At 57.1% G+C, this 13,116-nt stretch overlaps 1 long non-coding RNA gene across 6 annotated transcripts; it reads right to left on the bottom strand.

Moving 5' to 3' along the window:
- Positions 1 to 20: 20 nt before the first annotated feature.
- Positions 21 to 8,434, bottom strand: LOC140649858 (uncharacterized). Of its 6 annotated transcripts, none has more exons than XR_012041792.1 (8): positions 8,101 to 8,434; positions 5,984 to 6,312; positions 4,512 to 4,602; positions 3,259 to 3,433; positions 2,544 to 2,617; positions 1,816 to 1,937; positions 542 to 637; positions 21 to 165 (listed from the first exon to the last, which is right to left on the bottom strand). It is a non-coding gene; the product is annotated as an uncharacterized lncRNA (long non-coding RNA). The 6 variants fall into 6 exon arrangements; XR_012041789.1 differs by having other exon boundaries at positions 542 to 640; positions 8,101 to 8,429; XR_012041794.1 differs by lacking the exon at positions 3,259 to 3,433 and having other exon boundaries at positions 542 to 640.
- Between the last annotated feature and the right edge of the window lie 4,682 nt (positions 8,435 to 13,116).

Here is a 13,116-nt window from a genome sequence, read left to right as displayed (position 1 = left end):
TCAGGACTCACTGGCGGTACTTACAAGGCTGCTAACGCTTCTTGGCAAAGCCTGGAAAACACGCGGAAGCGACGCCCATTTGTCCCGTTTTGGCCACGTCTCTTCTTTGACCTTGACGGCTTTTCGTACGGATGCTAGGATCGCAGTAAGGCTTTTCAAGTACTCCTACAAGATATTTTAAAACCTTACTGACTGAAAAAGCAGAAAGCTTTTCCCAGGAAAACAAAGGCTCTTTCTTCTGAACACCTGAACTCTTCCCAACAGTTTCTTTCCTCTTTTAGTACAAAATTATTTTCACAGTATCATTTCATAGGAAGCGCACAGAAACAGAAGATTACGCTTTCGGGAAGAGAAAAGAAACGGAGGGAAGTCAGCTTTGCGTAGGCACGCTCCAGAACACGCCTTTTTCTATCTGTAGTATTTGTGTTGAAATACTTCACAGAAAAACTACAGAAGGAGAGTTGGCACATTCTTCACCTTAACTTTCAAGTCCCCGCTACGAGTACCTTCGGAAAAACGCAGGCACACATCGTAGACATACCGTGGACTTGCAGACCACTACGGATCCTTTCCGTCCGTCTTGCACTTTCCTGGCAGAAGAAAGGGCGACCACGGCGAAATGGTGGCGGCTGACATTCTGCTGAGAGAGGAAAAAGAAACCTTTAGCATAAAGCTGGGTAGGAATCTAAAGCTTCCTTTTTTGGTGAAGCTTGGTGAAGACTACAACTGAGCAGAGGAAAAAGTGTTTTGCATCATCTTCGGTACAGTTGACGATACAGGCCGCTAGAGCTTGCGCGCTTTTTAGACAACCGTGCCTTTTTTGACTCACGGGCAGCTTTGGTTTGCGCAGCACAAAGCGCAGCAAGAAGACGGCACGCCCTCAGACCCAGAGCGCAACCCTCCGGATGGCCACACGCCCCTCGCTGTTTTGAGGAGGAGCCGCCGAGCATCCCTGCGAGCACAGCTGCACGCGCAACATCACTTTCACCTGCGCTGATTTCAGCGGATGCAGTTTCTGAAGCTTTACACTGAAAACCGTATCTTGACGCTTCGCCACAGGAGAAGCGATCCGTAACTAGAACCCCACAAAAACCTTGAAACACCACTTGCAATCCCACAGCAGCGACAGCTTCAGAACTATTTAGACCAGGAACAAGGGAGAAAAATAACACCGCTTCATCGCACGCACGGGAAAGCGGCAGAGAAAAGGGTCAGCATTCGTAGCCCTCACAGAAAACAGGCATTCTCCTTCCCTTCCTAAAGCCCTCTCTTGGGTCTAAATACCGCAGCACTACCGTGGCAGTATCGAGAGCAGGGAACAACAGCCCCGCCGCTGGACGTTTACGTAGCGGCATACATAAACAGAGGGACACGTTTTGCCACGCACAACCCTGAACTTCCTGAAAATTCACGTTTACCAAAAAGAGCCGCTTGGAGCATACTGCCCAGCAGCGTTTGGCAATAAAACTGCCATGTGGTGGACCCACGCAAATCGCTCGGTAACTTGCTATTTGCTTCCCGTTGTTTTTCTTCCTTCGGAAATTCTACTTGCGGCCAAGTTATTCGCTACGGCTTCAAGCATTGACCTTCCTGGGATTACCAGCACATCTACACAGGCAAGTAACTTACCTGCTCTTCTACCATTGTCCAAATTCCAATTACAGTCATGAAAGAGGAGTGAGAGAGAAGAAAAGGAGAGCTCAGGCAGCAAGAGAGCTCTGCAGGCTGCCGCCACTCAGCGTCGCACTCTTCTTTTTAAACCACACACACGCGCCCCCCACAAAAAAACAGACCAAAAACCCCGTGACCTTGTACCTTTTTTCTTTCAGAGCTCATCCCTGTCTCAGCACGCCGTCTTGTCAAAGCGTGAAGTGCAGATGATCTGTAGCCCAATGACACTTGCGTGCGATGGATACGTGTTCAGAAGGAGTCCAGATCTGTAAGACAGGTGCCGTTTTGGTGGTTTTAATAATCATCACTCGAGTGCATTGACTGACACGTTTGGAAGGAAACTAACTGCTGTGGTTTAGCCCCAGTCGGCAATTAAGTGCCACCCAGCAGCTGGCTCACCCTCCCCCCCCAGGGGGATGGGGGAAAGAAGCCAAGGAGCAAAAGTCAGAAAACTCGTGGCCTCAGATAAGAAGAGGTTAATCATTGGAACACAACAAGAAGAAGAATGAATTATCATGAGAAGGAAAACAACAAGAGAGCAAGAGAGGAACAAAACCCAGGAAAACACAAGGGATGCAAGCCCTCACCACCCGCCGACCGATGCCCAGCCACTCCCCCAGCAGCGATCCCTATCCCCCGGCCAACTCCCCCCAGTCTCCATACTGGGCATGACGCCAGATGGCACGGAATAGCCCTTTGGCCAGCTTCCATCAACTCTTTTGGCCGTGTCCCCTCCCAGTTTCTCGTGCGCCCGGCAGAGCATGGGAAGCTCAAAAGTCCTTGACCGGTGGAAGCATTTCTTAGCAACAACTAGAACATCACTGTGTTATCAACATTATTCTCATCCTAAAATCCAAAACACAGCACTATACCAGCTACTGGGAAGAAAATTAGCTCTATCCCAGACGAAACCAGGACACTCATTCCCTTTTAAACGCAGCGTCTCCTTGGGGGAAAAAAAACGTGTTAGAGACGGAAAAAAAAAAATGACAACTCGGGGCTCCCAACCACCACCGAGCAGTGGGGAAATTAACGAAAGTGAAGACAAAGAGCAGCAACGCTGTAATCCTGATCACGGACTTCAAAGACCCTCCAAGTCTACACCTCAAGCCTAGGAATGACTAGTCCTGTTTTGGAAGGACAAACTTTTTTTTTTTTTTTTAAAGTCCTAGACTGAAGGCTCCACGGAAGAGAATGCGGATTGACCCACAGCACAGCATGCCATCAACGCTCTAATTAAAAAAAAAAAAAAAAAGGAATAAAAATCAAGTTGAAATGTCAGTTTCCATCACATTTCACTCATTCTATTTCTACTGGCATCTAGGTGCTCCAAAATTAACTCTACTGACACCATAGTTTACTAACAATGTAGTTGTGCATATAAAAAGAAAAGGCTCTTGCCAACTTGCCCATAAAGTTAGTCTGAACAAACAGAAGAGAAACACTTGACCCTGAAGAAGGTAACAGGCAGCTCTTCATTTATCCGAGATGAAAGATCATTCTTTTACCCGAAAGGAAAACCTTCGGAACTGCCAAGGGACCAATCCAGGAAGGAGGCACGCTCTGTTACCCGCAGGTCTTCATCACCTTTTCTGCACTGGCAGCAGATTTGCCTTTTCTCTGGGTTTCAGGCGGAGCATCTGTAGCGTCCCTGAACTCGCAAAGGTTTCTCCCCGCTCCCCCGGCCCCATACGCGCGATTCCCTGAGCGGCAAGCGGGACCGACCACGCGGGATTTTCTGCACGTGACGCCGAAGGTGACACTGGGAAAAGAGGAGGCAAAAGATGATCCTGTTTGTCACACCCAGCCGACGGGGAAAACACAGGGGAGGGTTCTGCCAGAGGGGCCCTGCGGGGCCAGGCCGTGCACCCCGGCAGCTCCAACCGACCGGCCCCTCTCCCCTTTGCCAGGTACCGGGGAGACACCGCTGCCTCCCGCTGCCGCCTCGCCCGCGCCCCCTCGCAGCGGGGCTGCCCCAGGAGAGCCGGGGCACCCCCACCTCGCTCCCACCCCCAGGAACGGGACCGGGAGACGCCCTCCATGCAGGGAGGGGCGCAGGGCGTGGATTTAATCCCCGAGGGAAGAGGCCAGGCTCCCCGCTGGCAGAAGGACCGCTCGCCTCCCTGCTGCTCAGAGACGCTGGCTGGGGACAGCCCGGCCTGCGCCCGGCCGCTCTGCAGCCCCGCTGGGAGCGCAGTCCGGCTGACGGATGCTCCAGCGAATAGACGCTCCGGCTCACGGCCGCCCCCGCTCAGCTAACGTTGCCTCTGGCTAACGCACGCTCCAGACAGCGGACACCCCATCTCCTTCCAGCTCCTCCTCGCTACAGCTCTGGCTAACCGAAGCTCCGGCTCCGCACCGAAGCTCCGCTGGATTTCAGCTCCTTCTCCTTACGAGCTCCAGCTATTTGCCACAGTCTGGGCTTTCGACAAGCTCGGAAAGCGGTCGCTGTCAGAACTTGAATATGACTATTAAACATCACAGCTGGACGCTGTGGAAATACCGATTCATCAGTTTGTACGATTAAGTAGTTAAGAACTATTCTCAGCAGCGTACAAAGAAGAGCTGGGCTCCAAGAGGGCGTGCGGGGTCTGAAAAGCACCCTTCCCCCCCCAGAGGCCACCTCAGACCGAGAGGCTGGCCCGGGGCACGCCGGCCTCCCGAACTCTGGGCTCCGACGCGACCAGAGCCCCACCCTCCAGGGAGGGTCCGTGCATCCTGCCCACCCTCTGCTTTCCCCCGCAGCCCCCAACGCCCTCCCCCCGCCCTGCGCAAACAGCCAAACTGGCTTCTGCTTTGGGCCCCCAAACCGGCTCCCATTTCTGAGCCCACAAACCCACCTGCTCAGCCTGTTCTCGCGTCCCAGAAATGCAGCACTTCACCTCTGCTCCTCAGCCCAAAAACGTACCGCTCGGTCCCCTCTGGCAGGTCCTGAAAACGCACGACTCAAGCTGTTTCTCAGCCCCAAAGTCAGCCACCTCAGCCTCTTTTCAAGCCCCGAGAACACAAGACCTGCTCTCCATTTTCAGGCCCCAAACCAGCTCACCCTCTCTGCTTTCCGACCCCTTTGCGGTCCCCATGCGTGATGCTGCGGGGCGGGGGGAGCGGAGCCACCCCACAGCCCTGCACCCCCAGGGCCACACGTGCACTTTTTGGGAGCGCTTGGGCACTGCGGAGGGCCCGGCCCCACACCTCTGCAGGGCCGCACCAGCACAGGCAGGGCATCGCTTTATCACGGCTGCTTCCGGCTCGCTTTCTCCGGCACTGGTTTGGGGTGCCGGGCCCGCGCCCCAAACCCCCGCAGCCCCAAGCACCCCCGCGGGGAGCCGGGCCCAGCCGCCTCCAGGAACCCCCGCCCGCCGCAGCCGCGGCCCTTCCCCGCCACTCTGGCCACCGGCACCCGCCCGGCGCCGCAGGAGCCCCCCGGGCCGCCGCTGCCCGACCTGCGCCGGGAGCGGCAGAGGCTGCCCAGCTCCACAAGCAGAACCTGAGAGCCAGATGGGGCTGCCCCTACTCCCGGCCGCTCGCACACGGGCTCGGCCCCAAAACCCCCCGCCGAACCCCAGGAGAGCGCTCGGCCCAGGGCTGCTTTTCCCCCGCCAGTCCCAAGAGAACAGAGCCTGCACCCGCCCCTATTTCATACAGGGATGGGGAGCAGGACAGAGGACTGGAAAGAGAAAAGGAAGACAAGGGAGAAGACTGAGGTGCCGCCAGAGAATGAAAGGCCGAAAGAAAAGGTCAGAGACGTAGAGGAAATCAAACACAATAGGGACGAGAAGCCCTGCAGAGAGATGGAGCAAGAAAAGGCAGGGTCAGCGAGCAGGACAGAGGGGTAGAGAGGTGGGGGCGAAAGGAGAGGAAGAAGAACAGAGGAACGTGACGGCGACAGGGCGCAGGACATACAGACAGAGAGAGAAAACCACAGGGAACAGGACAAAGGGACTGGGAAATCAAGAAAGGGTCAGATTTGTACAAAGAGACCAAGAAGGAAAAAGGAAAAAAAAAAGCAAGCCATGGGCTAGAGGACAGAGGCAGAGGAAGAGGAAAAAGGGGCCAGGGAGCAGGACAGAGAAGGAGAGAAAGGAAAAAGCGGAGACAGGGCAGAGGGTCAGGGAGAGGAAGCAAAGGGCAGGGAGCAGGAGAGAGGTGGAGAAAGAAGCGCTGGGGCAGAAGGATAGAAAGACAAAAAAAGACAGACAGGAAGAAGGATGGCGGACGATAGAGAGAGGGGAAAAAGAAGGACGAGGAGCAGGACACAGATTGTCAGACAGGGACAGGGAGCAAGACCACGCGCTGGCTGACGCATACAGACCCTGCGGTGCACGCTGGCGGCCTGGCCTGCCGCGGACTACGAGGAGGGATCCTTCCTCAGCCGGAGAGGCAGGCTCTCTCTTGCCTGCAGCGGGAGGCAGCCGCCAGACGGCCTTCCATTTCTTCTTCTTTACCCTTCTCTGGCTTCTCTCTCCAGCTTCAGCCGCGGCAGCTCCTGTCCACAGCCAGCAAGCGCTCCGCCCGTCCCTTTTCGCCCCCACGCCGCGAGGAGAGCCAGGCCAGGCACAGACAATCCATGCAAGCCTGAGGCGGGTGCCGTCACCGGCAGCCCCAGGGGAGGAAGGGACGACCGTGTCCTCAGCGCAGCCTCTGGGAGAGGGAAAGAAGAAGCAGACACCGTTATTACCGCAGATCGCCCCCAGCTGAAGCCTCTCCTTCCGCAGGGGCTTCTCGAGACGCGCGGAAGGCCAGCTTGCCACCGGCACGACGGGGCTTGGGAGCGACCTGGGGCTACGGGACAGGCTTCAGGGGAGGGGCTGGAGCTGGGGGCAGCTGCGCGTGGGGGGCAAGCGGGGCCGGGGGAGGCTCAGGGGAGCTCGGGAAGCGGGGAGCCGCCCGGCGTCTGCGCCTGGGGGGGTGTCCGCCTTCTTCCCCTCTCCCCTTCTCTCAGCTCTCGGGCAACTCCCTGGGGCTGCCCTGACCCAGCTCGCCTCCGGCACACCGGCAGCCTGCCGCAGCGGGCAGCTTCAGGCTTCCCGTCCCGCAGCCAGCGGGCAGAACACACCCCCGCGCCCGCCAAAGGGGCTCGCTCGCCTTACCGCTGCCCCAGGACACCCGCCGCCGCCGAGACCCGCGCCCAGCGCGCCGCCATGCCGCTCCCGGGCACCGCGCATGCGCCGGCCGCCGACGGCGCGCCGGAGGGGCCAGGGCTGGCGCCCGAACGCCGGGCGGTAGCACCGCGCTGCGGCCGTGCCGCCGCGGCAGCGGCGGAGGCGGCAGCGCCGCTGCGCCCTTGTGCGGTGTCGGCGCTGCAGTACCGCGCCGCGGCACCGGCAGCAGCGAGCACCCGGCGGGCGGCGCGGACCCAGGGGCGGCACCGGCGCTGCAGTTCCGCGCCGAGCGCCCGCCGGCAGCGTGCACGCGGGGCGGCGGCAGCGGCGGCGTTTCCTTACCGGGAGGCAGCAACGAGCGCGGCGGCGGCTCCGCAGGCACCGCGGCACCGCCGTGCCGTTACCGGCGGACGGCAGCCGCGGTGAGCACGGCGGCACCCCACCGCACATGCGCGGTGCCGGACCTGCAGTACCGCGTTTCCTCCGCCAGAGGGCAGCAGTGAGCGCGGGCGCCGCCGCGCGCCCGACCGACCGCCCGCCCCCCCGCGCGCCACGTGCCCGAGGCCGTTCCCCGCCGGCAGACGGCTGTCGGCCCCGGCAGGTACCCGGAGGCCAGCATGGGGCGAGGACGCACCCCGGCGTGCTGCACACACCAGCGGGGCTGGCTGGAACCTCCCTGCCGAAAGACTACATCTCCCGGCATGCCCTGCCAACAACGTGCCCGACCACAAGCTGGCTACCCCAGGACTACAGCTCCCAGCATGCTGCGGGCTGCTGCCTCCTGTGCCATTTAACCCTATGGGGACACCGTCCCGTGCGCCCTCCTCCCCTCACCAGCACCCGCGGGACCCCGCCGCGCCTGCGGAGGCCGGCTCGCAGGGCCGGGATTCCCAGCACCACCACCGGCTCCGCTTCGGGTCCGATGCTTCCCCAGCTGTCCCCGCACCCCTCCGCACGACCTGGAAACCCCCACACACAGACGGGGGCCGGGGGGGGGGGGGGGCCTTTGTGTCAGGACCACCCTTTTGCAGGGCCCCGACCCGACCCAGCTGCTTCCCCAGCACTACCCCTACCCCCCTGTGAGCCCCAGCGCTCAGGCAGCCCCGCGTGTCCCTGTGCGGCCTCCCCCCTGTCCCGGTGCATCAGCTTTCCCCCATCCCCTCGGCTTCTGGGCCACCCGCGACCCCAGCGCCGCACCCTCCGCTCCTTGGCCCTAGTGCGGGTCTTCCTGGACCCGGTCGCTGTTGCCCCAGCCCCACCTCCCCCTTTGTGTCACCTTCCCCGGGATGTTCCCGGTCGCAGGGACACCCCCCCCGGCCCCATTCACCTGTTCTGTGCTTGCAGCCTCAGTCCCGGTCCCAGCATGTATTGCTCAGCTCTGGCGTTGTTGTCCTGGACCTACCCTGATGGGGTGATGTGAACACCACACTCATGGCAGTAGCCCAGCTCAGCAGCCCCCGGCCCACAGCTGCAGCCCGTGGGGACACGGGCACCATAGCCATCAGCCCTGCTGGCCACTCCAGAGGCTGGTCAGCCCCAGGCCCTGGGCCCAGAGCTGCATCCCACCGAGAACACAGGCTATTGCCCTCGGCCCCACTGGGGACAGCTGTGGTCGCTGGGACAGCAGAGGGGTGCCCCAGCTCCTGAGGGCAGCTTGCCAAAAGCCAAAGGGAGAGTCCTGGGCTGCACAGGAAGAGAAAAGGGGACGAGAACAAAGGGAGAGCCCTGGAGCGCAATGCTGGGGTGGGAGGAAGCCATCAGCAGGTGACAAGGAAAACATAGGACTCTGGGGGCACAGGAAGGTGGGGGGGAGGGGCCTGGGCCCCACAGAGAGGAAAACAGTTGACCCTAGAGCACACCAAAAAGCACTGGCAAAACTCTGCGATGGGAGGAAAGCTAAACAGGAAGCATTGCGGCACGCTGTATGACAAACACAGGGCCTTGGGACACACGGGACTCGGGGGGAGCCTAAAATATGAATTCAGGAGTTCAGAGGGCTCCAGGGCACGGCCGAATACAAACTGGTGCACACCAAAAGGGCTGCGCAGCACGCCACGGGGCTCAGTGTCGCTGTTTGCTTAGGGACATGGTGTAGTGGTGGTCTTGGTAGTGTCAGGCTTACGGTTGGACTCGATGATCTTAAAGGTCTTTTCCAACCTATACGATTCTGTGATTCTGTGATGGGAAGCGGCCTGCAGCCACCACCAGACCCTATGGAAACTCCCTCTCTCAGCACCGTTTGTGCTGGCCCCAGACCTTCGCCCGTACCTTGGGTACCGTAGGGGGTTGCCCCCTCAGCGACCTCGTTGGGAATGAAGAGCTCACAACCCGTATTCCTTCAGATCCTCCTCTCTGTCCCCTCTGTCCACGCTTGCCCCAGACCAAACAGCCCGGACCAGCCCTTGCCATGCTCCGGCCTCACTCGCCCCTCACCTGCCCAACACACAGGGCTCTCCCCCCACTAACTGGCACCGCCTCAGCCGAGGGACCCTGTGCCCAAAGCCTGCTTCCAGGCGGGCTTGCGCGCCTGCCTCCCCGCAGCTCCAGCGTGTCTGCGTCTGCAAGAGCAAGGGCGCGTGCACGGGCCCAGAAGGAGGAGCAATCTTGGCTTCCCTAACCGTATTTTACTACTGTTTGTGCGCTATTCCCACCCAGACCTTCGTATGCGCATACCTAACCCAAAAATCTCTTTGCCCTTAGCACCTTCAGTCACTCGCAGCACTGAGGTTCTTCCCCTCTCTCAAAACTTACTTGCTCTTTCCTGTCTCCTTGTCGCACCTCCTCGGCCCTTTCTGTACATTCTTCCTTCAAACAACACGCCTGAAATCAACAAAATGGGTCAAGCAGCTGTCTTCAAGTTGATGCCTCTGATAGGATTATCCTACAAACCAATCCAACTACTAAGGTCATTGGACAATTCTAGTTTTAGAGCCCCTGGGCAAAGCCTTTAAGTGCGGTTCCCTGCTAGGTTATGTGATAAAAGCTTGTCCCCATAAACTCCAAGTCACACAGAGGCGCTGTGCCAGGTAAGGCACCCCAGTGACCCAGCCAGAGAAACGGATTCCCTGCCCTGGCTCCTCCCAGAGCTGTCCCGGCAGAGCCGCCAGCCCCACGGTACGGGGTGACACTCGTCACGACGAGTAGACGGGAGCGGCTTTCCGGATCACCATACAGACTGAGAAAGGTTGCCGACTAAGGCTGTGGGACGCACGTGGGGACCGCACAGGATGTACTATGGTCTGTTTACTGGAGGAACCAAAGGTGGGGAAGGGGAGGTAGCAGAGGAGTTTGGGGAGGAACAAGCATCGGAAAAAGAGAGGGACAAGGGGATAAAAAGGGCTGGTGGCAGGCAAATAGGTTGCTGGTCAGTAGGATTGTCTGGCCATGCCCTGTGCCTGATCAGCAGAGTCTCCTGTCTTCTCCTTAACTCCATCTCTAGGTATTTTTGTGAGGGAAAGGTTCTCTGTTTTTGTGCGCGTGCGTGTGTGAGGGCTGAGGCCGAGCGGCCGAGGTGCAGGGCCGAGCGGCGGGACCTAGGCTGAGTCGTGGGACCTAGGCCGAGCGGCGGCCTCGTCCCTGGAGCTCGGTTTCAGGAGCTCGGCCTCGTCCCTGGAGCTCGGCAGGCATCCTAGATGGCATAGAAAAGAACAAGAACGCTCTTTTTTGGGAACAGAGATCTTAGGAGAGGTGCGATGGCAACAAAGCGAGTCCAAAGGGGGCTTACGGAGCTAAAAGCGTGCTGCTCGGGAGGCAGCGTGACAGTAGCAGAGGGCTTCTGAGAGGGACAGACACAAGAAGGCTCGAGGACACGGTGAAGAAGTCCAGAGGGGATTTGAACAGACTACGGATGTCCTCAGGGGACCAGGGACTGAACAGAGGTGTCCTAGCTAGCAGAGAGGACAACGTGAGTTCTCTGGAGATGAAAGATGTCAGCGGGAATGGTTCTCGGGAGCAAGAAGGGTGCAAATTGTGCTACAGAGCCACAGAGGGCTGCGGGGCACGAGGACGGCCTCAGGAGGCACGGTGACGGCAGAAGGCGGCTGCTGAGAGCGAGAGAGAGAGAGACAGAAGGCGGCTCTGGCAGGCAATGCAAAACCCAAGAGGGTGTCCCAGCGATGTCTTCAGGGGATGAGCGACCGAAGGGAGACATCCTAGACGGCAGTGAATAAGGTAAGGGAGCCGTGGGGCACAATGACAGCCTGAGGAGGGGTTCTGTCCGAATAAGAGAGAGACACAAAGAGGGCTGCAGAGCTGGAAGGGTGCCGTGGGGCACGAGGACAGTCTCGGGCGGCGTCATGACAGGAACGAGGGGGCTCCGGGGGTCGGGGGAAATGTGGACAAAGAGACAAACAAAGGATTGCTGACACAATGAGGTCCTCGGGAGGGGATCTGAACAGAGTAGAGATGTCCTCAGGGGACCGGGGACCGAACAGAGGCATCCGACATGGCGCAGGGAAGGCAAGAGTGCTCTGAGGGAAAACGGAAGCCTGAGGAAGCGTTGTCTCTGAAGAAGAAAGATACAAAGCCCGCTGCAGAACTAAAGGATGGCCATGGACCACAAGGGCGCTGGCAGGAAGCGTCGCGACAGAAACAGAGAGGTGCCGAGATGGCCAGAGAGACAGAAGGCGGCTCGAGGGCACAAAGGCACTGGGGAGGGGATCTGAACAGAGTACGGAGGTCACGAGGGAGACGCCGACCCACTGGAGGCAAGCGAGATGGAGGAGAGGACAAAGAGACTGCTCTGAGGAAGAGGGAGGAGATGTTCTTACAAAGCCAGAGGGGTACAAGTTACGCTTCAGAAATAACAGCATGCCGAGGAGACCCTCTAACGCCTCAGGATGAATGGAGAGAAGAGAAAAAAATAAAAGACAGAAAGAAAATTTAAGAAGCAACAGGGTATGTGACAAGACAGAGAGAACTAAAAACACAGGGACAGACAGCTCGATAAAAGTCGACACAGAAAGAACACTGAAAAAGCAAAAGGGTACGAGGCAGAGGAGACAAAATTTAAAAATAGGGAGAGCAAACTAGATAAAAGCAGGCATAGAGAAAAACTGAAAAACAAAGGCCTTCAAGGAAGAAAACAATAAAATAGAGGGACAGCAAACTAAACAAACAAAGACACAGAAACAACATTTAAAAAGCGACAGGGTGTCGTGGTTTAGCCCCAGCCGGCAGCCAAGCACCACGCAGCCGCTCGCTCACTCCCCCCCCGGTGGGATGGGGGAGAGAATTGGAAGAGCACAAGAAAACTGGTAGGTTGAGATAAGAACAGTTTAATAATCGGAACAAAATAATAGTAATAATAATAATGAATTGTAATGAGGAGGAAAACCACAAGAGAGAGCGAGAGGAACAAAACCCCAGGGAGGGAAAATTAAAAAAGATACAACTGCTCACCACCCGCCGACCGACACCCAGCCAGTCCCCGAGCAGCGACCGCTACCCCCCGGCCAACTCCCCCCAGTTTCTATACCGGGCACGACATCCTATGGTATGGAATAGCCCTTTGGTCAGTTTGGATCCACTGTCCTGGCTGTGCCCCCTCCCATTTCTTGTGCACCTGCCAGAGCACGGGAAGCTGAAAAAGTCCTTGACTGGTGTAAACACCGCTTAGCAACAGCCAAAACATCAGCGTGTTATCAATCTTATTCTCATCCTAAAATCCAAAACACAGCACTATAGCAGCTACCTGGAAGAAAATTAACTCTATCCCAGCCAAAACCAGGACACAGGCTATGGCACAGGCTAGCATGAAAGAGAAAATAAAGACAGTGAACTGGATACAAGGAGATAGAGAAAAAAATTCAAAAGCAACGTGACACAGGAAAGCCTGGAAATAATATAAAAATAGGGTTAGACATCTGGGTAACAGTAGACAGAAAAAAATTTTACAAGTCACAATATACAGCACAGATAGGGAAAAAAAAACAAGAGACAGAAAAAATACATAAAAGTGAACATAGAAACAAAAATTCAAAAGCTTTTTCAATTCAAAAGACATTAAGAGAGGAAAAAAAAGATAGCAAAAAACCCAAGTAGATGGAGACATAGAAAGAAAATTTTAAAGGCAACTGGGCACAGCACAGACTAGAACTAATTAAAAAATGAGGACAGCAAACCGGATAAAGATAGACGAGGAAAGACCATTTAAAAGCAACGGGGTACAGGACAGACAGGAAACAATTAAACAGGGAGAGACATCTTGACAAAAGTAGACACAGAATGAAAATTTGAAAAGCAACAGGATACAGGAAACAGGAAAAAATAAAAAAAAGAGAGACAGAAAACAAGAGAAGAGTACACCTAGAAACAAAATTTCAAAAAGAGAAGAATTATGAGA

This window comes from Ciconia boyciana, chromosome 3 (assembly GCF_034638445.1).
Source record: "Ciconia boyciana chromosome 3, ASM3463844v1, whole genome shotgun sequence".
In the NCBI taxonomy this organism is placed as follows: domain Eukaryota; kingdom Metazoa; phylum Chordata; class Aves; order Ciconiiformes; family Ciconiidae; genus Ciconia; species Ciconia boyciana.
The sequence above is the reverse complement of the archived record's forward strand: the minus strand, read 5'-3'. Positions and strand labels throughout refer to the sequence as shown.